Below are 25,082 nucleotides of genomic sequence, written 5' to 3' on the forward strand. Positions count from 1 at the left end.
CCTCATTAGTAATTGTATTTTTGAAATTATAAATACATTTCAGGGCACTAATCCTGTCAGTGATGTCATGGTTCATTTATTGAAATGATTAGTAACAAGGTAAAGACTAAACCTCTTTGCTGAAGTAAAATATGTAACTATTCCATAAGTGTTGGATAAACGCTTCTCTTGGATGTCAGAATATGAAACAGAAGGTGAAAACATTGCTAACTCTACAACTCTAACCTTCCAATTCTGTCTGAAATTGCATAATCCCTGACTTGTGTGGACACTGGTAGCATTGCAACTGCATACAAGTCCTTTGAATTCAACAACTCTTCTTTCTAGGTCTTTCATCATATTTGGATGAGGACAAAATGTGAAACACACCACATATGTCTTGAGTACAATCTTTGAAATCATAATTTTTTGAGTAGAAAAGGAACTTGCATCATGGTTATTTTAGAAATAACACATAGTTTGGATTATCATTTAAAAATCAGTCAGTACATTTGAGCAGATTAACAATTCATAAGGAAAATCACATACTCAATAAGAAAATATTTGGCAAATTCAACATTCTGTCATGGTAAAAACTCTTGGCAAAGACACATTGCAAAATAATTTCCTTAACCTGGAAACAGCATTAGTTTCAGGATATTCTGCTTGGGGGTATTAGACAGCAAAATCTGATTATTTCTCTGTTCTGGAGCTTAAAAATGAAAAGTGCATGTAAGGTTAATTCTTTTCTTTAGTCTGTGAGCAAGGATGAGTTCCATGCATCTGGAAGTCTGGGAGTTCCTAGGCTTCTAATGTTTATCCCTTATCTTTGGATCATATATTCTCTATGAATATCTGTTTTTGCATCCAAATTTTCCCTTTGCCTAAGGACATAGCTGTAATGAATTAGGGTCACACTAATAACATCATCTCGACTTGATCATCTGCAAAGATCCTATTTTCATAACGACAACGTTCATAGGTTCTTTGTAGAGTCATACAGTTTAACCCATAATAGACTAATAGAAAATCTGCAGCAAATATGAAACTTAGCAGTAATGCAAGGCAAGTCATCTTCCCCAAACTCTTCTATTTAGTTGTGTATTTATGACTTTATTAAGAAAAAAGCAAGAAATATAAATAACATATGTAGGTTGAATAGGAAGCAAAAAACCATCCCATTTTAAGAATAACATGATTGAACTGGAGAGATGGCTCAGTGGTTAATGTCACTGACTGCTTTGGCAAAGGATCTGGGTTAGTTGCCCAGCACCCACGTAGCAGCTAACAACTATTAATAACTCCAGTTCTATGGAGTCTAATGCCCTCTTTTGACCTCCATGTTCATACCTACAGGCATAGCACTCATACCCATAATATCAAAATAAATCTTAAAATTTAAAATAAGAACATGATCATGCATGCTGAAATTGCAATGGCATTCAGTGGCATCTACAGAAATATCAAGTATGTCTGGGAAGGTGAGAAACAGGGTATCGATATAAAATTTATATTTATATTTACTAGAAACATGTGATATGTATAAATTACACTACTACTTATAACAACTTAAAAATCTGAAATGCATCATTTAATCTTACTGTAGCAGTCTTGTGTATTACTGCCACTGTGCCATTTCACGGTGGATTGCTATGGTGGGGACACAGGTGAGACTGGGGATCATCAGATCTCACTCAGGAAACCAAAGATAGAGAGCAGGCTTCCTCTTATATCAAAGTCCTCTTCCTAGCTTACCAACAAGTCACAGAATAGCTACTCTAAATCCCTCTTGAAGGCAGAAAATCCAACAGTACCTGAGGACCTGAAGAATTAATTTTGATTCAGTGCTGTATAGCTTGACTTACATAGTTTGGTGGTGAGGTAATCTTACATTCCTAAACATGCTTGAGAATTATTTGGAGAGGTAGTTACAGTACTTGGTCATAATATTCTCATTCAGATCTTGGATTTAAAGTATATTAGTCATAGCTGGAATAGCTTTTGGAACCTGATAATCTTCTGATAATGAATAAAGACATTTCACACAAAGACCTGTGAACTAGGACATTTTGCATTATAGCTGGTCTGTGGAAACATCAATTCCAATTTCCTGTCTCCTTTGGTGGTTCTTTTCCTGGTCTTGAGTAGTTTATTCAATAGAGGACTTGAGTAGCTCTCTGCTGAGTATGAAGGGTATGCTGCAGATCTGGAGTTTTCCTGCTGCTATGCTCTTTTCTCTGGGGTTCCCTGAGAGTGTTTCCTTGGATTTTAAACTCATAATTTTCATTAGCTTCATATGGGCTCCCCCGGTCTAGGCCACAGCCCAGGAACTGTAATGAAACAGTAAGTTTGAGGTATCACAGGGCCTCTTGTTTATGTTGGTTTCTCAGTCATCATGGTCCTTTCATACTTCATGTCCAATGTATTAAAAACATTGTTCCTTATTCTTCATTATTTTATTTTGTTGTTTCAAATAAAAGAGGGAATCATATCCCTTTTACACGACCATCTTGAAACAGATCGATTGTTTACTTACTGAAAAAAAAAAGCAGTATTGTGTTGTAGACTTATAAAATGTGTGTGTGTGTGTGTGTGTGTGTGTGTGTGTGTTTATTTCACACATATTTGGGAGTACAAAATTAAATCCAGTGAGTTTCTGACTGACAACAAAAATAATTTGGGGGTTTAAGTTAATAATCTGTAGTCTGTAGTCAGCAACTTGAAAGTGGACTACACTAATGAAGTGAACTTATACTAGTATTAGATTTCAGAGTACAAAGGGTTAAAAACTGCTTTGCAATTGTTTATTCAATTTTCACCTTAAAATATATATTTTTAAAATTTTTATTTATTATTTTTATTTTATGTATATTAGTGCATTGCCTGCATGTTGCAATGCCTGTGGAGGTTAGAAGAAGGCATCGGATTCCCTGGAACTGGAGTTACAGGCAGTTGTTAACCATCATGTGGGTGCTGGGAACCGAACCTTGATCCCCTTTTTAACCAGGGTTTTTATGATAGATAAAGTACCTCAAAGGAAATATATATGCAACACACACACAGACACACACACACACACAGACACACACACACACAAACACATACACATACACTGCACACAAAAAAATGCATAATATTACAATTCAGATAAAAACTTTTAACAAAGTGCTGATGTCATATCATTAAAGATATGTGTTTGCTTAAAGAGATCACATATTTGTTCACATATGGATCTTGTTTTTGATCAGCAAAAGAACACTGAGATGTGCTCACATTAAATTATATTTGGCTGACTGTTAATATCTTTAAAGAGGACATATGGAACGTCCTTCCTCCTTCATGGTAACAGGGAGACAGGGATTTGTATACATAATGAGATAATTGACAAGACTCATGTACCTGGCAAATATAATCAGATGTTCAAAAAGGTGCCTTATTGATCTCTATATAGCAAACAGTCATTGTTTTAGACACACATGTTGAAAAATGAATGTGCTTTCTGATTTTAGGGAGTTTTCATTTGGGTGGAGATGCTTGCAAACATCTGTTCAATTCCACTTGCCACCTGCTGTATTGGAAGCTTGAGCTTTGGGAATTTGGGCTGACAAGAAACACTTGTTTCACAAGAAACGGTCTTGAGCTCAGAGTCTGAGGATAAGGAAGAGTAGATAAAGGAACTGGAAATGGGTATGTAAAAGGCACAGGGAGGGGAAACTGTGTAGCATTTCTATCTTTAACTTTATGAGCTATGAATCATGTTTAATTTTCTGTAAACCTTTGTTGGAATGCGTTTTAAAATACATTTTCATATGTATAATTTTAGAGTAAGCTAAAAAAGCTATGCAAATCCCACCTGTGTCTCTTATTTATTATTCATATGGTAGGGAGAATGTGTTTGCAAAAGTATGACCTGTACTTGGTAGTCTTCTGCTTACAAACCTTCAATTCCCTGATTCCAGCTATATCAAGTCTAAAATGTTAAAAATATGTTGCAAGTCATGTTCTGTTTACCGATTGCCACTTAACCATGCATTTATGTCGTTTTTCTTCATTGTCTATGGAACCATCCTTATGCGTACCCACGTTATTTTTGCTTTTAAGTTCAAAGCTTTCCATTTCAACAGACATTTCTGCAATACTCAACTTCTCTCCCTAGCATTAAGATGCCATCAGCCAGCTCTGAGGAGATTGCTACCTGCTCTAATTCGAACAATTTCATCATAGCCTCCATGCTTCTATCAGCAGGTCTTACAGTGAACAGTATCACTTGAGAGGAAGGGAAGTCCCAGCTTTCGTCCACTTGATCCCCATAACTTTGCTTACAAAAAGTGGAAAAGGACTCAAGTCCAAACAGGCTTTGGACACTTCCTTCTGTCTTGGTCCTTCACCACTACACTAATGGAGCACTTACTGCTTATACAGCCACGAGAAGAATACATCTTCATGTTATCTCTCAATTTTTTCCATTAAGTTAAAACTTTCATTTGTTTTCTGGCTTCCATTTTTTTCCCTTTATTCAGGAAAAATCCCCCCATCAAAAGTCCCCAGTGTCTAACAAACCATTAATTGTTTTTCTGCTTTTACTAAAAGGTTCTCTTCAGCCACGAAATTTGGCTATTTTTCCCATTTAGGTTTTCTATCGCCTCCTCCCCTTAGTGTCAAATTTTTCCCCGAAGCCTGTCTCAGTTGATGCTTGCATGCATCATTTTATTCTTACCTCTCACTGAAAAGAGTCTGATTTTCAGTTACCAATGATCTTTCATTTGCTGAGGTCAATGGAAAGCACTTTGCCTTCAGCAGAATTCATCAGATTCCTCACTTCTCTTTGAAACGAAATTTTGAGAACTGTCAGAAAAAGGCAGCCCTCCCATTCCCTTTCCATCATCTCTGTCCCTTACCTTTTTAGAAGTATTAGTATGGCAAAGTTCCAGAATCATGCTTGGCCCTCTCATGTCTCTGTATATTATAACACTTGGTAATCTTACCTTCACAGATTTAAATTTTCATCTTGACCTGCCCAAAGTGACCCCTTTTTACCCTCTTGACAGGCTCTCTCTAGACACAAGGTGCATAATCCCAAATATGTCTGAGAGAGTGGGGATGGCAGTAAGGGAATGCTTCAGAGCACAGGCCAGGTGACCTGATAAGCCCTAGGAGCTTGGGACTGGGGAGAGGGAATGCTGGGATATGGAAGCTAATTGGTCTGGGTGGATGAATGGGCTTGGCAACGTGAAGAAGGCCTTGGGGAGGAGGACAATGGAATGAGAGTTCTAGAATCTCCACAGCTCATGTTTTCAACAAATTCTCACTCTACCCAGACATAAAACATTAAAACTGACAAATAAGCATTTTGAAAGTCAATCATTTTCTCATAGTCATTTTATTTTGATATTTGGTCTTCCACATTTTTTATGATCATTTATTCTAGAATCAAGAGTTACTGCATGGATGACATAAGTATGCACAGACATATAAATATATATGCATATGAATTAATAAAATGAATGCATAGAAATACAGGTATATGAAATGTACATATAAGCTAACAACTTTATAACTATTTTATGGTTGTCCAACTTAATGAGTTTTTCATTTATTTAAATTCTCACTGTTTTCTATAACTGATTTATTTATCTAGTCTTCCCTAAACTGGGAGAACTATAGGACACATTTTTAAACATTTTTTATTGAAGTTTGGTGTATTTCATACAGAATATCTTAAATCAACTTTATGTACCCCTCCCCATTGGCACCTGCCCATAATCCCCCACTGAAATTCATACATTTTGTCATTTGGGTTAAGGCGTATCATTTTAAGTTAGTGTCTGTAGACATAGGACAGAATCGTAAATTATATTTAACCACTGTGTCCAGAGAGACACAGTAGACATTTGTTAAATGTATCCTATCTTCTTCACCACTTAGAATAGAAATTTCTTAATCCTATTTGATTTGATACAAACATTATCAATCATCAATTTATGAATTATTGTAGGTAATATAATTGCTTGCAAAAAAACTGTTAAACTTTTATGAATTATTTGACCCAATGTAAAGCAAGGTGAATGGAAGAGTTTTTTAAAAAGATATTAAATACTTTTATCCTTTAAAGGTTTTTTTTTGAGAATTTTATACATGAGTATACCATCTTTACATCATTTCTACCCCTTCCTCTTCCTACTCCAATCCCTATGATGGCATCCTCCATCCTCTCTCAGCTTCATAACTTTTTCTATAAGTTTTGTTATATACACACACACATAAATACACATATTTACATAAATATATACATATATAAGCATCATATATATGTCATATATGTAAATGAGCTGTCATGTAACTATATCTATCATCTATCTTCTATCTATCTATCATCTATCTATCATCTATCTTCTATCTATCTATCTATCATCTATCTATCTATCTATCTATCTATCTATCATCTATCTCATTATCTATCTATTCTTTATCTTATGATGTACTGAGTCCAGTGCTGCCTGAATTTACATGTGTTTAGGGGTGAAAATTTAAGATTAGATAATCTATCAGGAGGTTCATCTCTGAAGAAAATTGATTCTCCTTCTGCCATCAATTATTGACTACCTGCAACTCTTCATTTAGGTGTGGGGCTTATGAAGTCTCCCACATCCACACTAGCATGACTCTTGCTGTGGTCATTGTACAGCTTTTATGCAAGCACCTTATAATTGAGTTTTTATGGGCGCCGCATCCCTGCTGTGTGTAGAAGACACTGTGTTGCATCAGATATCCTGATCCTGTGGTTCTTACAATCTTTCTGACCCCTCTTTCACAATGTTCCCTAAGCCTTGGTTGTAGTATTTGCATTGCAGATGCAATTGAGGCTGGGCTCCCCATAGTAATTTATTTTCTGCATTTTACTAGCTGTAGATCTCCATAGTGGCCTCAAAAAGAAGTTTCTTTGGTAAGAGCTGAGAACTATACTTATCTGTGAGTATAATGATAAATATTTAGAATATAGCTATAAATTACATTGATTTAGGGAAATGGCAGTAGCATGTTATCGCTTAGAGTCTATGACTTCTCCAAAAACAGGTCTTTGGCATGAATTCCCTCCAATTGAGCAGGCTTTCAGTCTAATTACATAGGTGCTGGTTATTGCCAAGATATGAATGGAACTGGAAAAGATAGCACATAGAACCCAGAACCAGAAAGACAAATGTTGCATGTTCTTTCCCATTGTGTATCATAGCTCCAAATCTGTAGATTTGAGAAAACTTCTTTTCTTAATGGGGTTTGCAGTGGCTTCATATGTAGTGAGAGGTGGGCATAGCACCTTAGCTGCAAGACTTCACACTGTGAAGACTCTTTGCTGGCCCTGAGTGCTCCTCTCATGAATTTGAAACAATTAAAATCAGCAAGCGTTCTCATTGAACAAATCAAGCACTTCTTTAGAGGTGTTTGTTTTTGTTTGTTTTGTAACAGCATGTACACCTTCCAAATGCCAGTAATTCATGTGTAATCATGGTTTTAGGGAAACATAATCTTAAAAGGCTGTGAAATGTTTGCAGCTTCTCTTAATGTTGCTAATTTTCCACTTATGAAGATAAATTTGAAGGTATTATCATAAGTATATATTGAAATATAACAAAAACTATTTTAGTTTGTGTGTCATATGAATACAGATTAAATGAAAATATACTACATTTAGAACTAAGCAAAATATTTTCAATTCTATGATTTGTCTTTGCAGTAGGTTGTATTTTATATTGGTGTGTTTTGGGGGCTCAATGGAATTTCCTTTGCAATTGGTACTTGATATAACCCAAACAGGATCACAAATGAGAGAAAGGTTTCTGGTCATAGAGGATTTTTTGTTGCACATTAAAGTATGTATGTACATGTGTAATGGAAATGGTTATGTGTGCATTTTTAAGGAATTTAACTGTGTTGCCTTACTTTTCAATACATTATTTTTATATAATGGATACTGATGTTTCAGCATTTTTTTATTACTGAGGAAGATAATAGCTAAGCAGCGAAATGTGTTTACTGAGAGCTAGTATTCTCTAATATGAATTATTTTTGAGAAGAAAAATATATGCATGCATGTTTTCAAGTACAATAGCACTGTTAGGAATTATGCAAAGGGTTAATCTCTAAACATGATGTAAATTAGGAAAGGTTATGAACTCAGTTTTCAATTGTATAAGGAGTTGTTTAGGAAGGTGTGCAGTTTCGATCGAGAGATAACCCCCACAGGCTCATGTACTGAAATAATTGGTCCCAAACTAGTGCACTGTTTGGGCAGATGCAGCCTTGCGAGAGGTAGTGTGTCACTGAGTGTGGGTTTGAGAGTTTATAGCCTCACTTTACTTCCAATTCTTTCTCTCTGCTTCCTGGTTTTGATTGAAGATGTGAACTCTTAGCATCAGGATCTGGTCGCTATGTCTGCTGCATGCCCCCCCCGCCCCCACCCCTGTACTGTCTGCACTGTCTCTGGAACTGTAAGCCTAAATAAACTCTTCCATAAGTGGCTTTTAATCACTTGCATGTTATCATAGCAACAAAATGTAACTGAAAACACATTATTTTATATTTTAAGATCACAAAATTCATATCGAGTCCAAGATTTTGACCTATCATTTCTGTTATGTCATCTTTAAGATTATCTTGAATGAAACATTTTACTGCATATTTTATTAACTTATCACACTTTTCTTTGACAATTTCATGCAATATATATTTATATACAATGTATACTGCATTGTATATTTTATTAATTGGTCACATTTTTCTTTGACAGTTATATACATGTACATAATATGTTCTGGTTATTCTCCTCTTACCTCTAATATCCCTCCACCTCCTTAGAAACCTCTTTCCTTTATTCATGTCTTTGTGTTTCATTTTTTTTAACCCCACTGTGTTTAATCACCAGGTTAAAATTATTAGGATCTGGTGAACTCACAAGATTGCTTTCTTTTTTTTTTTAATGAAATGATTATTTTATGTCAGTTTTCAGGAAATGAAAAATGAGTCAGAGTTTCATTTCATTTTAATGGATTTCCTACATATCGTCATCAGTGAAGAGAAGGGTGTTCATGCCTTCCCAGCTCACTCTACTATATCGCTCAAACCACCATATATTCGTATGCACAGATACATTTGCCAGATTAACAGCTGCTCTTTTAAAATGAATGAGTAAATTTCCTTTTTGAAATTTCCAAAAGATTCATAGATTTAAAAGAAGCCTGAATTTTGTAACTCTTCAAACATGTTCAGGTTGAATTTGACATTATTTCATATACTAATGATGTAACAGTACAGAAACAACTAGTAAATACAGTGAGCAACTCCTGTGGGGTAGTGACTGAACACATGTAGTGAGTGCTTTAATCTTCTTAATCTTTTGTAAGTAAAAGACATGAGTGGTTTTCTGCTAAGTGCCAAGACTGCTTAAATATTAGATGTAGTATATTGACAGAATACTACTCTTTCCCCTGGGAGAAAAATGTCTTATTTTGACATGGAATATCATCATCAAGAGAGACAAAACCTTTTGAAAATTGTCAGTGATCATAAAATAATGTTCTAACTTTGAAGGAGTTTAGCAGTCTGGGTTCCTGGAGAAATTTCCTATGATTATTGATTTTCCAACATTTTCTATTTTAATATTCCTTAATTATATAATAGAACAGAGTTTAGAGGCACACTGACTATAAGAGTTTAATAAGCAGAATTCTAATATATGTATGTCAAAATAATTCTACATTAGAATATTTCTGGAATATTTATGTAATTAGATATTGTTAATTTCTGTGCCATCATTGCAATTCATACTATGTAAAAATATTATTTTCAGTCCAAAAAGTGTTGCATTTAAATTTTAACAGTTGTTTTAATTGATTGAATTAAATCTATAAATTATATCTTTAGTTTACATTTTTCTTCTGTACTTTTTAATCTGTAATGGAAATGCATTTGATGAACGAAATGAAAATTCTGTCACCGACTAGCTTATTTGAACTATTAATGGTATAGGCAAAGGAAAACTTAGAGTAACTATTTTCAGTTATAGCATCAGTTGATTTTTGGCCCAACACCAAAATGGGTGAGAAAAATCACCTTAAAGAAAAAAGTTGTATTTTGACTCATGGTTTCAGCGATTTCTACCCGTCGTTGCATATTTCTGTTGTTTCAAGGCTGAGGAGGAGCAGAGCATCATACAGACCAGCTGAGCAGAAGAAACATATTCATGTCCCGGTGGCCAGGAAGCAGAGACAGAAGGAGCCAAAGACAAGTTATGCCCTCCAAAGGCATGTTCTCAGTTATTAATTCCTTCCGCCATGCCCTGTGTTCTAGTTTCCATCACTGCACGACAATGCCAGGACATTATAAACCCATGAACGGAGCAATTTAATAATGAAGTAACGACTCTTATGTTTTAATCACTTCCTTAAAAACCCCATCTGCTGGCAACCAAGCCTTTAGCACATGAGCCTTCGGGGTGTATTTCACATTCAAATGCTAACATTCATGCTGGTATCACTAAAGCGAGATTGCACAAAACTCCCTGACCTGTTATAAACCACCATTACTGCTAACTGGCCTTATTGATGTGTTTTTAGCTCCTGGTTTGAAATATCGTCGGAGAACACAACACTCCCAACCATAAAGTAGTTCCTGCTCTGCAAACAAGTCCTTCCACCAAAAAAGACCCTTATCAGAACAATGCAAACCCTAAGCCCTTTACAAAAGGCCCTATCCAACCCCCACAATTCTATTTCCGCATACAAACATACATAAACTTCCCTTGACCCCTCTTGACTGGTGTGGCTGCTGCTCAGATTCCCAGCAGTTAGCGCCAACCCCTCAATGACTATAACAAAGATCAGTCTGGATTATCGAGGTTGGTTGTTTTCTTTTCTACTTGTGACTCCTAACTTTAACATTATATTATCTTGTAAATATTTTCTAAAACTTTATACATAGCTAGAAACACAACCTTTCCAAAACTAAACCAGAATTCCTTCTTGTGCCAACTCAATGGAATGGTCCCATTATGGGGATAGAAGAGCTTGTATGGTGATAAACATTCTCTGTTCATCAATGTTCCTTCTCTCCTCCAAAATTTAGATCTTGAAAGCAGTATTGATCTAAAACACTTTTTTTTCCAGACCATGTTGCTTCCTCTGTAAATTTACTGCACATTAATGGCTCTTGAATTGATAGTCATTGTAAGTAATTCCTACTTTGGTCAGTTATCAGGCAGGGGAACTCAGAACAGCGGGAAATAGCCATCATTATGATGCTTTGATCAAGACAAAAATTATGAGGACTTTTAAGGGTGACAGATAATAAATGTGATTTTCATTTTCTGGACACACCAAAAATCTAGATATTACAGTCCAGTAATCCACAAGGATGATTATACTTGAACTAAGTGTTACAAGAAATTCAGCATAGGGAGATAGAACAGATGAGTGCAATTTGTCAAAGCAATACAGTCCTAGAGCTACCAGCTGCCCACAATTACATGATATTATTCATGACAAATAATTAAGAACTCCTTGACCTCAAAGATTCTCCTTTATATTAAAAAGAACCCTCAAATTTTGAAAACTCATGTTAAAAGTTAATTAGGACAAGCTGTTTATCAGATATTTATAAATGATATTCCTGAGGCAAACTGAAGGATGTTTCTATCTAGAGAACAGAAGAAGCTTTTCTTTTGTATTTCACTGGTTTTGCATAACAATATATCATTGCACTGGCATTGACAGCTGTGTATTAAGAAAGAGGTCAAGCAGGTGAAAGGTAGACAGACAAATAGAGGCATTGTCCTTCCACAGTAAGAACACAGAAACACTGAAAAGACTTCTACAGACTATAGATGTAGCCTTAAACAATTTGAAAAAGTATTTAAGTGCTTGTTGTCCACTGAATGAGTGAAGAACTCTCATTAAGGACACATCCTGTTTGTTCTATTGATTTCCAAATCACTGAGGGGGTAGATGGTTAGGGATTGTAAGAACTCAACACTCTAAGTAAGGACACAGCACCGATTCCTTGACCAAAGTTCATATATATTTATTCATTCTGCTGGTCTGTATGTGTCTCCTTAAAATAACAGATTTGCATTAACAATGACTTTATTTTAATAAAAATATTTTTCTTAATAGAACAAATTCATTTTCTTATAAATACTTTATAAAATTAATAAAATATTGACAACCCTTTAGAAAGGCTAGTTTTCTTAAATTCAGCATATAAAATTCCCATGATAACATATACAGCTTGGTATTTATAATTTTTAAGAATTTTTAAAAATATTTTAATATCTGATTCAAAAATTATAGGTTAGATTAACTGAGCAAATCAGTCTCCTAGTATTTCATAATGATGGAGATATAATTTTTCAATAAAGCGATATTTCATTTTTCTGACTGCAATTTTATGTGATAAAACATATTTTCTTTCACATAATCCCATAATCCTTACATGATGATTTGAAGTTCTGACTTCATTCTGCATTTGTTGCGCTAACCTAAAATTTACTCATCTTAGGTCTCACCTGGTATAGTAGGCTATTCAGTACATTTCTACATTATATATTCATCAGCTGGGTATATTTACCTTGTGCATAATCTTAAACATTATTTGTTTCTATTGAGAACACTCAAAATACTTTTCTGTAGCTATTTTGAATAATATACTTAATACAAATTATTGACTATAACTACCCTTCTTATCTAATAGAGCATTATAACTTGTTCCTTCTATCTAGACATGACTTTGTATCCATGTACCAATATCTTCTCATCTTCCTTTTGCCTCTAGTCAGCATTATCTTATCAACATCTATGAACTCAGTTTGCTTATGAGTGAAACTGTGCAGTATTTGTATTCTATTCCTGAATCATTTCACCTAACTTTATGACCCCTAGTTCTATTCACATTGCTACAAGTAACTGGTATTCATTTCTTTAATGGAAAAATTATATCCCACAAAATGTTTACTTCACTTTGTCTATCTATTATTGAATACTTCAGTTGATTCCATATCTTAGCTTATTTGAACAATGCTGTGATTAATAAGCAAGTTTAAATATGATGCACTGATTTCATTAATTTTGTATGTTTATTCAATAAAGAAATTTCTGGATCATACTGCAATTCTGTGTTTAATTGTTTAAGAACATCCATTTCATTTCTAATAGTGGCTGATTAGTTTACATCCCTACCAATTGTGAACAGGAATCACACTTTGTCCATATCTCAATCAACCTTACTTATTTTTGTTGTTTTTATCATAGCTGTTCTAAGTAGTTTAACATAACAGTTTATGTAATTTTGTGTTCTAGTTTGCTTTTCAGTAACTGTGATAAAACACTGACCAAGAGCAACTTGGAGAGGAAAGTGTTTATTTCAGCTTATACTTCTGTGTCATGATTAGCCATTGTGAGTTGCCAGGGCAAGAAATCAAGCAGGAGCAGAGGCAGGAACTATGGAAGAAAGCTCACTTACCCACTTGCTCTCTCTAGTGCACTCAGTTTCCTTTCTTACACAGCTTAGGTATGCTGCCTCCCACAGTGGCCTGGCCTCCCTACATCAATCATCAATCATAACACATACCTCCAAACATGCTACAGACCGAATTCATGGAGGAATGGCTCATTTAATGCGTCATTTTTCTCTTCCCAGTTGACACTACTTTATGTCAAGTTGATAATAAAAACTAAGTAGCATGTTTTGATTTGCTTTTCCTAAAGATCAATGCTATTAAATATATTTTCCCATGATTTTTATCAATTTGTGTACCCTTTTTTGAGAAATTTCTCTTCATTTATTATTTGACATTTTTAAATTGAATTATTTGACTTCAGCTAGTGAGTTTTGTTTCTTTTGGCATAGTTTTTGTTTTATAATCAGGACTTATGAGGTGAAGACAGGAAGTTCAGAAGTTCAAGGCTAACCTTAGCTACATAGTGAGTTTGAGGCTAGCCTGAGCTATGTGAGTCACTCTCTGAAGAAAACAAAAAGGCAAGTAAAAAAGGGAAAAAGCAGAAAGCCAGTTGGGCACAAACATCCATCTCCCTGCTTCCTGGCTGAGAGGCAGCATACCCCTCCCGCACCCCACTTTCTATTCAGCTATGAAATGTATACCCACTTAATGTGCCAAAATAAATTCTTCATCTCTGGAAGTTCTTCCTTCTCAGGTGTTTGATCATAACAGTTAGGAAAGTAAGTAATGAAGAAAATTAGTATTGGGAATGGGGTTGTTGCTATGAAATCTGACCATGTGGTTCATAGATCTTTGACACTGGTTTGTGGGAGGAATGTGGAAAAGTGTGAGACTACAGATTTTAAAAACCCTAGAATGCTGCAAGGATTTGATGGTTCATTAGGATGAAAATTGAGACAAAAGTGTTAACATAAATGTTGATAGTAAAGACTGTGTTTATAAGGTTATAGAGGGGAATGTAGACTCAGAAACTGAACTAGCAGACATTTAAGTAACAGTCTGGCAAAAAACATTTGGCTACATTATAAAAAGTTTGAGTGAGACTGATTTAAAAGATAACGGACTAATTTTGTTTGGCAGAGGAAATTTTAAGGGAGTATAACATTCAGATTCTGACATAGTTATTGTTCACTGTATTTTCAATTAGAAAGAAAGCCACCATAGCTCTTACCCTGGGGAGCCAGGCACTATCTCAAACTGAAAGTAGTACTTGGTATATAACCCATGTGTTTCTTGTTTTTCAGGGATTCAAGATGCAAGAGAAGAGGGGGTAATGGAGACATATCAAGGTTCCAATAAGCCACTGGTGGAGGCAATGTATACCGGGGTAGGATTCCTTACATGAAGATCCTGAGTGAGTTATATGTCAATCTGTGAAGGTGAAACCTGTTACAGATGAGCCCTCATGATGGAGATGCCAGAAACATGGGAACTTTACACAGGGAATCTACTGGGAGAGATTGGTTCTTGTCCAAAAGAGATGCCATATGTATAGCAGGAAACTGAGGCAGAAGGGTGGAGTTCCACAAACCTGTTGGAATTCAGATAATGTCACAATGTCCAAGATGATGGGCATGAAACTGTAAGGTTTCCTGTTTCCCTGCTGTGTTTTTGCTTTTGCTTTGGTCTGATCATTCCTTTCATACACCCATCTCTCCATTTTGGAATGGGAAAATTTAGTCCTCTTCATTGTACTTTAAAAAAATTAATTATTTCTTGACAGGGGCTCACAGTTAAGTGATTACTCAGTTACAGAAAAATTTCAGAAAGGACTTTGGTAGTTGGTTTTTTAAAGTGTTAGAACTGTGAAAAAATTGGGCACTTTTAGAGGTGCACTAAATTAATTTTATAGTATGAAATGAACATGAGATTTTAAGTGGCAGAGGTGGGTTATTACAGTTTACTATGATGAGTTTAGGTATTAATTTGACAATAGGTGAACTTGTAATAGTTTTTGATTATCAACTTGATTGGATTAAGAAACATAAGAAGCATTAATGAGTCAGGTTGCTTCCAGCAAGGATACACTGAGGTAGAAGATGTACCATGAGTGTGGACAACATAATCCATGAACTGGGTTTCCAGACTGAATAAAAATGGAAACTAGTTTATATTGTTTTGGTAGTGTCTGAATCAACCCTAACAATTCAAAGAGCAGTATTTTACGGCTGCCACTAGACTTTATATTTGCAAATCTATGGCTTTTGTTATAAGCATAATCCCTTGTGTAAGGTAGCCACAAATGAACTCTTTTATATGAATATATATTTAATTAAGACATTTTGTAAAATAGTAGGTTTCCAAATGAATTTTTAACCATCATTAGAGTGATTCTCCTCCATCCCACTTCTCTGACATACCCTCCAATCCCTCCTCCCAATTAAATCTCCCTCCCCATTCGCAATTTTACCATATATCTGACAGAGTATTAGTGTATACAAGGAGCTCAAAACACTAAACACCAGGGAAGTAATCAACTTAATTAAAAGTGACCTATGGAACTGAAAGGAGAGTTTTCAAAAGAAGAGCTAAAATTAGCTAACATATTTTTTAAAATTTTCACCATCCTTAGCCATCAAGGAAATGCAAATTAAAATGACTTTGAAATTTCATCTTAGCCTGAAGTGGCTAAGTTTAAGGAAAGAAAGAAGAAAATAAATGCTGGTGAGGATGGGAGGATGGTAACCCTCATGCACTGTTAGCGGGAATGAAAATTTTTGTAGCTATTGTGGAAATCAGTGTTGCAGATCCTCAGTAAAGTAGAAATAGATGTATCATATGGCCTAACTAAAACACTACTGGGCATACACCCAAAGGACGCTATCTCTTACTACAGAGACTTGTGCTCATCAGTGTTCATAGTCCTTCTATTTGCAATAGTTAGGACATGAAAACAGCCAAAATGTCTACCAACTAATGATGGATAATGGGAATGTGTTATCTATATACAATGGAATTTTATTCAGATGTAAAGGAAAATTAAACTTTCAGGTAAACAGATGGAGCTGGAAAAACCTATTGAACAAAATAACACAGACCAAGAAAGACAAAAATCACATGTTCTTATACATATGTGGACCTAAGTATCAAATATTTTGTTATATAAAATATTTAATCTCAGAGTTGAGGAGATGGCTCAGTAGTTTTAGACCACTGGCTGCAGAGGATCTGGGTTTAGTTCCCAACAATCACCCTAACTCCAGTTCCAGGGCATCCAACGATGCCCTTTTCTGACCTCTGTAGACATTGCATGACACGAGTATACTCACATACATGCAAATCATACACCCATACACGTAGAATAGAAATAATAAACAAAATATTTTAAGCAATTGTTAACTTATTAACAAACAGGTTACATTTTCATTTTTAATACATTAGCACTTAACAATAGAATAGTGGTGTATCAAGTTGATTTGTTACAGGCCCACTCAGGTAGAGTAATCACAGCATGGGTGTATTGAACTTGCCATAACACCTCTCTTTCAAAGTGCACCAGTCTGTGTTTTCTGGCTCACAGCAAATGCCCACCACTTTTTTTGAAAGATGAACAAAAAGTACTCATTATTATTTATTTCATGTTTTTCTATTCCTTTGTGATTAAACTTTGTGAAATTATTCATTATAGATTTATCTATTTTTATCTAGCTTTACCAATTTATCAATGTATATTTGTAATAATGTTTTATGACATTTTTACTATTTTGTGTAATAGTCTCCATAAAAGTGCCATAAAATAATTGTCAATGAGGCAAAATAAATAAAACCATATTAGTAATTTCTGAAAACAGTGGAACAAACCTGTAATTTAATAAAAGAATAATGATAAGAACTGTGCAAATGTAAGGAAAGCAAATGCTTTGGTATAAGGAATCAATAATTTCTTGAGAAATCAGAAAATATAATATTTAAAACACATGGGATACAGCAAAAAGCATGCCAAGAAAAAGGTTTATAACAGGAAGTGCCTATAGACAAAGGATAGAAAGAACTCAAGTAAATAAACTACTACCACGCCGCTGAAAGAAATGCTAATCTTCTTTAATTTTGAAAAATTCAAGTGTTTCCTATTATATAAATGAACAGCCCATGCTAGATTTCTGTTATTTTTGAAGTATAAGTTGTTAAGAAGAAGCTGAGGTAGAAATAATAAGTGATAAAGAATAATAACAAGCTAAAATTAGTAGAAGGAGAGAAATAGTAAATTCAGAACACAAACAAATAAATAGGGACTTTAAAAGCCAATTTGAAAGATCACACGATGAGCTATTAGGAAGCAGATACACAGGCCTGGAAAGGCAGCTCAATAGCTAAGAACACTTGCTGCTCCTGCAGAGGACCTACGTTCCTTTCTCAGCACCCACACTGCAGCTCATAACTTGTTGTGCCTCATCCACTGGACCCCAAAAAGACCACCGAGGACCCAACACACCAAAATGCAAAAGCAAAGGTTTATGGTTTATTCGGGCTTAAGCTCGGGCTCTCAGACCTCACTAACTCAACGGATCTGTGCTGAGAGCCCAGAGTAAGGGAGAGTGGAGGCTTTTATAGGTTTTAAACAAAGGGAGGGTGGGATACCGAAGATACATTTTGGTTGGTTCAAGGAGCCCGCATGCACCAATATAATTTTAAAATGATTGGATGTATAAGATACAGCCCTGGAAGTTTCTTATTGGTAGGTGCTATTCTCAGGGCTGTGGAATGTGCTGACTGTTACCTGTGGAGCCTGGAGTCTCCGTTTTTACCTTATAGGGCAGTTTTCATGCCCTGGCTTGCTTAATCTATAGTTTCCTGGAAGGGGGGGTGGGAATAGCAGGCAGGGGTCAGGGCATGCCAGGGCATGTCTAGGCATGTCTAAAACAGCAGCCAAGCATTTTACAGAAGCTAAAAGAGCAATTAGTGGGGATCTGGAGGGATTGAGGGGTAGCAGGTGAATGAAGAGGGTCTCAGGGTTCTACAAACTATCTGTAACTCTAGATCCAGAGGATCCAATGCCTCTTCTGACCTCCATGGGCACATCTCCTGTGGGGACCTAAAGGCCCCACCTTGCATAGGTCTGAAAGGAAGTTACTGGGGTGCAGCCTGACTTGCTTTGAAAGTCTGAAGAATACTTCTGCACTGCTGAGGAGTGCATGATCAGCGCGTGACCATCCTTAAGATACACCCTCGGTGGTGGGGAAGGGGGAGTTCCAGGTGCCTTTATAAGCTTTGTAACACCTGTAATAAAGGAGTCTCTGCCTGACTAGACTCCTCGTTGCATCTGAGTGTCCCCGGTACTGGGGGCATTGTGGGCTGGTGACCGGTGTGCTTACTCATACCCAATCATCACCTCCCCAGAGGTCGCTGGTTCAAACCCCTGGCAATCTCCTGCTTTCTTCTTTGTCAAAATAGAAATTAAAACTCCTATATTAGACACATAAAAAGTCTACTTACATTTAACATTTTCCATAATTTGGCCTTTTTGCAGTTAATGACAATATGTTTTTTACAATGTTAAATGCATTCAGTTCTCTAAACTTAAATTCATTAAGACCAATTTTATGTGGCTTACTCTCACAGCAACACTAATAAAACTACCTTCAATACTGAAGATATATATAAAAGAGAATATTTGTTAATCATTAAATTCCTGTTGGGAAATAGCATTTCCTGTTGGGAAATAGACAGTGTTATGCTTGTTATTTTCAAAAGGGTTTGGGTTGATCATGTGCCATTTCCTTTGATTATATGATATTTAACTTTTCTACCTGTTGACTATCATGCATTTAATTTCAAGACTTAGTAATATTTAGGTCTCTTTCCAACTTAAATTCTGTGATACTTTTATGTATGATGAGGAACAGAAAGAAATTCCTTCTACTTTTAAAGAATACATATTTATGATATTTTCCATATACTTTATATGAAGTAGCAACATTGATAATGCATCAGCAATGTATTCTCCTATACCAAAATATTCCATCTAGTTATATTTGTGTTTTCTTTTAGATTGCACTATGGTTACCTAAATTTCTTGGCAAGTAACACAACCTTAGTATCTGTTGAATTAACAAGTTCAAAATCCAAGTTTATAAATGTTTATATGCCTTACCTGTTCTAAGTATTTTAGAGGAAAACATGTTAATCTATAGCCATTAACTTAGTGAAAATATTCTCAATGATAAGATAAATTGAATTTAGTTTGCTACAGAGTATAACAAATTAAGGGAAAGGCTGGAAAGCAAGAAAAAAAAGTTAAAGACAGCAGAAATATGAGATATCACAAAACAAAAGATGAGACCAGAAAATATGGGATATATAGTTTAAAATAAAATTATTAGGTGGTGGGAGTTATTGTCTTGGTTTTATCATTTCTAGCTGCTAGACATGGTAATCTTTAATTTTGAAAAATTAATTGCTATGCTATTATATAAATAAACATCCCAAAGACAGGTTTCTGTCTTTTTGAAGCATAAATTATTAAGAAGCTGAGATAGAAAACTAAAATCGGTTGATTAAACAAAATCATTAAAACTTTATCTTAGGAAGCAGCCCCTAGTGACAAGTGTGGTGGTGCATACTGTTAATCCCAGACCCAGGAGGCAGAAGCAGGCAGATCTCTATGAGATGGAAACCAGTCTGCTCTATGTAGCATGTTCCAGGCCAGCTGGGAATACAGGGAGACTTTGTCTCAAAAACAAACAAGAACAACAACAACAAAGAAAAGGCAGTCTCTTGCTTGTCATAAGGAAACAGCTGCTTGCTTAACCTTTGTTTCTGCTTCTATAAATATGCTTCCTTCTTGAAACTCCATTTCATGGCTCTATGTCAAACAGGCTAGAAAATTCTGTCACTCCTGTGCCTGGTCCAAAAAGAATTCAAACCCACAGACAACAGATGGGTGTGAAATGATGCTGTGTTGCTTATAAATATTATTAAAAAAATTGGTCTGGAGCTTAGGCTTTGTAGGTTACTCCCTTGAGTATCTGCTGGCACAAATAAAGATCCTAGCAAAAGTTGCCAGAGTCCAAATCAAGTGCCCTTCTGCAAGTCTGGCAGTTGCCTCATGGCAGGACACTGGGAAAAATATGAATTCTATCATCCAGAGTGCCTAGTACCCTTGCTAAGAAGAGACCTGCTGTCTAAATTAAGGGCATAAATTATCTTCTCTGTTGATAGCACGGCCTGATTCAAATTGGGGAGACCCACAGAAGCCACCTTTCTGATCTTGAGTCATGATTGCCAAGAGGAAGAATGGAGAATCCATTCCTGCTCACCAAACAAACTGACATTTCCTAGAAGTCTGGAGCTCCAGACTTACTGGGGTATAGGCAGGGAAGAATGTACCTGGTTGGCCACCAATGACCCACCTTAGTAGCAAAATTGTTGCCTTCAGAACACCTCGTAAGGCTCCAACAATATCCGTCATCTTAAGAGGCCAACACTGGCATTCAAGCCAAATTGGTTCAGAAACTATTAGAATTTGGCCTGCTCTGAAAATGTTAATCCACCTATAACAGCCCTGCTGCTATTCTGAAAGAAATCAGGCACCAAGGACTACCAAATCTGTCCAGGACCTGTGAGCTATCATTCAGGCCACAGCCACTATCCATCAGAATGGGAAGACCCTGACATGGGACGAAAAAAAAAAAAAAAAAGTCAACTGACCTGAAATCAATTGCTCCTAGGGTTGAAAAATTCACTCACAATATTTGGGGAAGCCCTGGAAAATCATCTAGCACATTTCCCAAGAGTAAAATTGAAGCATACTCCTGAAACATGTGGATGAGCTAACACTATCAAGCACCACCTTGGGGGAATTCACTAGGGAAAACAGAGACATCGCTAGGTCTTTTTCAGAGGGATATAGAGTATTCATCAAAATACCCAGATATGCAAAAAAAAAAAAAAGAAGTTAAATACTTGAGGTTCTAGATCTCAAAAGGATTAAGCTGTAAGGCCTTAACACAAAAGGGCAACTTGGCTTTCCCCATCTTGAAGACCCAGAGACAGACCTAAGTCTTTTGGGGTACAGTTGGCTTTTGTCACATTTGGATGCCTCATTACTTGATAATCAAACCACTCTGAGAACACAAAGTGGGGAGAAAGTGAACCATCTTAATGGGAGCTGCAAGATCACCTTCTCAAGAGCTTAAGAATGCTCCATTGGAAGTACTGGCCTTGGCACTCTATGATGTGACCTGAGAATTTAACTTGTTTGTCTGTGAGAAGAAAGGAATGGGGCTAGGACACTTAACCTAAATCGTTGGGTCTGGCAATGTCCCTTGGCCTACCTAAGCAGTTAGACACAGTGGTAGCTTTTAAATGACTACCTTGCGTACGAACCCTGGCAGCCACAGACCTCCTTGTCAATGAGGTTGCCAAGCTGTTTATGAGACAAACCCTAAAACTCAAGGGCCCATATGTGGCCCTAATGGACCACAGAGGGCACCACTGGCTCACCAACCCATGCTTGAGCAGATCTCAGAGACTACAATGTGAAAATCTACAAATAGACTTTCTTGCCTGCTGAGCAAGGCCCTCAGACCGTGACTGCATTGAAACATGGATGAGATATGTTTGAGTCATCCTGACCTCACAGGTCAGTCTTCACTTCCCCAGGCTGGATGCTCTACACTGATGCAGCAGCTCTGTGTCAAATGGGCAATGTCTAGCAGAGACAGAGTAACAGAGTCAGGGGCACTTCAAGTAGAATGGAAAGGTCAGTAGGCAGTTTTTGGCTCTAATCAGGGTACTGGAATTAAGGGAGGGATAAAGAATAAACATCCATCCAGACTCAGTATATGCCTTTGCCACCTCCATTTGCATGGGGCCCTCTATAAGAGGGCATCTTGCTGCAGGAGGCAAAGCAATAAAAATTCAGAGATTCTACATCTTCTAGAAGCAATCTGTGACTCAGTAACTTTTTCTGTTGTCCACTGCCAAGGATATTAAAAAGGAAAAGAGTCCATAACCAAAGGAAATCAGCAAGAAGATGAATAAGTAAGAAACTACAGGTTTCTCCCAGTAAAATCTTAATGGTTTCAGTTTTTTTCCAAACACCTTAATGATACACCAGAAGTGAAGGCCTGGATGAGACAGGAAAAAGAAACCAAACTTTCAGATGGATGGTGGTTCCTTCTGGACAGATGCTCTTTTGTCCCAGATCACAGGGCAATCTTATGTTTCATCCACTCTGTGAGAACACTCATATGGAAAAGACAGCATTAGAGCCTCTAATAACTCAGTATTACTATGTGGCAAAACTCTCCATATTTTGTTGGAATGTAACCTGGAAATGCCAGACTTGCATCCACAATAATGCCAAGCAAGGACCCTCCCAGCCACTGGAAATACAAAACAACCTTGGCAAACCCCATATGATGAGCTGGCAATAGACTTTTCTGAACTACTGCCTAGCAATAAGTACCTGCTGGTCATTGTATGCTTACTCTGCCTCCGTAGAGACATTTCCCACCAAGATTGTAAAGACTAGGGAGGTGATGATGATCTTACTGACTGAAATCTTACCCAGATATGGAATAGCTACATCAATTGGGACAGATAATGAAATTCTCTTTGTGCCTGAAATATCCCAAGAACTGCTGAGAGCCCTGAAAGCTTAATGTAATTTACATACGACTTATTGCCCCCTGAGTTCAGGGAAAGTTGAGCACATGAACCGAACACTAAAATAGGCCCTAAGTTTTAGCAAGACACTTGATTGCCCTGGACCATGGAACTGCCTATGACTGTCTTTCAGGTGAGACCCATGTAGGAGTAGGAGTTACGCTCTCACTTTATGAGATTCTGTTTGGTAGATCCATTCCTCTTAAAGGGTCCTAAAAAATAAAAATAAATAAATATAAAAGAAGGAAATAGGAAATTTAGAAGTTCATGCTCAACTGCAACTCTTAGCTGATTTTATAAACCAGTTATATCAGCAGCTGCTATAGAGATTTCTCTTGCCAATAAATAACCCAGCATATCCTTGAAAAACCAGGAGATCTTGTATGGGTAAAGATTTGCATTTATAACCCCTCAGACCTACCAGGAAAGGACCCTACCCTGTACTTCTAACCTCTCCTATTGCCCTGAAAGTTACACCTATGGAGACCTGGATGCATCATCCCTGAATGAAGCTGCTGCCACATCTGAATGACCCACCAGGTTGATGGTTGCTGAGGACACTGGGAATCCCCTTAAGACCATCTTTACCACACCAGAACCTGGTCAGTCTATGCATAACTGAAGCTTAAGGACTACAGTCAGTACTTGAGGACTCTACAACCCTGTTTCAGTTGACTGGTCAACTAAAGGTAAAAGCCTGAGGGACACCTGGGAGCTATGGTTACAATGCCTCCTTGTTGTGATATCATTAGTGGTCCAGCAAGATCAACTAGACTCCTAAGCAGCAGTAGTCCTACAAAACAAAAGAGAACTAGATTGTGGACTGTTGAAAAGAGAGGACTGTGTCACTTCTTAAACTTAGAATGCTACTTCTGTGTAAAGTAGTCAGAGATAGAGACATGGTCCACTGTTATAGTTTGATTCTCCATTGTGACAAAACACTCTGATCACTAGCAACATGGGGAGGAGAGAGTTTATTTCTCTTACATCTCCCAGGAAGCCCAAGGTGGGGAGTCAGGGCAGGAACCTGGAAGCAGGACTTGGAGCACAGGCCTTGGAGGAACACTGCTTACTGGCTTGCTCCTCTGACCCATACTCAAACTGCTTTACTGCTTTCTTATGCAACATAGGCCTACCTCCCCAGGGGTGGCACCACCTACAACAGTCTTGCCCCTGCCTGTGGGGACCCAGTACAGGTAAAGCTCGAGGGGGACCACTCCCTGAAAAGAAAAATGGGCAAGAAAGAAGAGACGGAGTCCAAGCAAGTCCACTTGTCAAGGGCCCGCTTTATTGAACTGCAAGCTTTCCTTATATACAGTTTGTATTTAGAAGGGGTTGAAGAAGTTGGTCAAAAGGTTACAGCATTCTTATGGGTATGGGAGGGGGACTGATCAATTCAGCAACGTGACTGACCACCAGGTGTTCCAAGAGATTACTGCATGACTTATCTTTCCGAGAACTGTTTGCAAGAGGAAGAGAAAGATAACCTTGCCATAAATTCTTTCTCAAGGTTACTAGTGCAGGCAGAATTTCCTGCTTAAGTCAACTGTTTGTAGAGCTATATTATATTTTTTTGGTAATGAATGTTGTTTCTCCATCTCCCGACATCTCACCCTTTATTAATAAATTTAGCGAATGAAGGATCTGCCTTAGGCTATGTAGTGGGTCCCCCGAGTCCGGATTCTTGTTTCTTTTGGTAAGGCCCCTGTCTTAGGCTACACAAACTGCTTCCACGTTCAGTACCCAAAAGTTTGGGGTATGCCCCTGAACCGTGGGTTTGTGCTATTCCCATCATTGAGTACCTTACAGCTGAGAATCTGCCTCCGATCTCTGGCACCACAATATTCCCGTCATTGATCCTTTCATTAGCGACTAAAGTTCCGCCGAGTATTGGGTGGGTTAGCAAGGGTGGAAAAGTCTAAGGGTGCTGAGGGGGATCCAAGGGATGTGTCATACTCACTACCCTCTGGATCTTCAAGCTGTAACC

Source organism: Nannospalax galili, unplaced genomic scaffold, assembly GCF_000622305.1.
Source record: "Nannospalax galili isolate Female #2095 unplaced genomic scaffold, S.galili_v1.0 scaffold581, whole genome shotgun sequence".
Lineage (NCBI taxonomy): Eukaryota > Metazoa > Chordata > Mammalia > Rodentia > Spalacidae > Nannospalax > Nannospalax galili.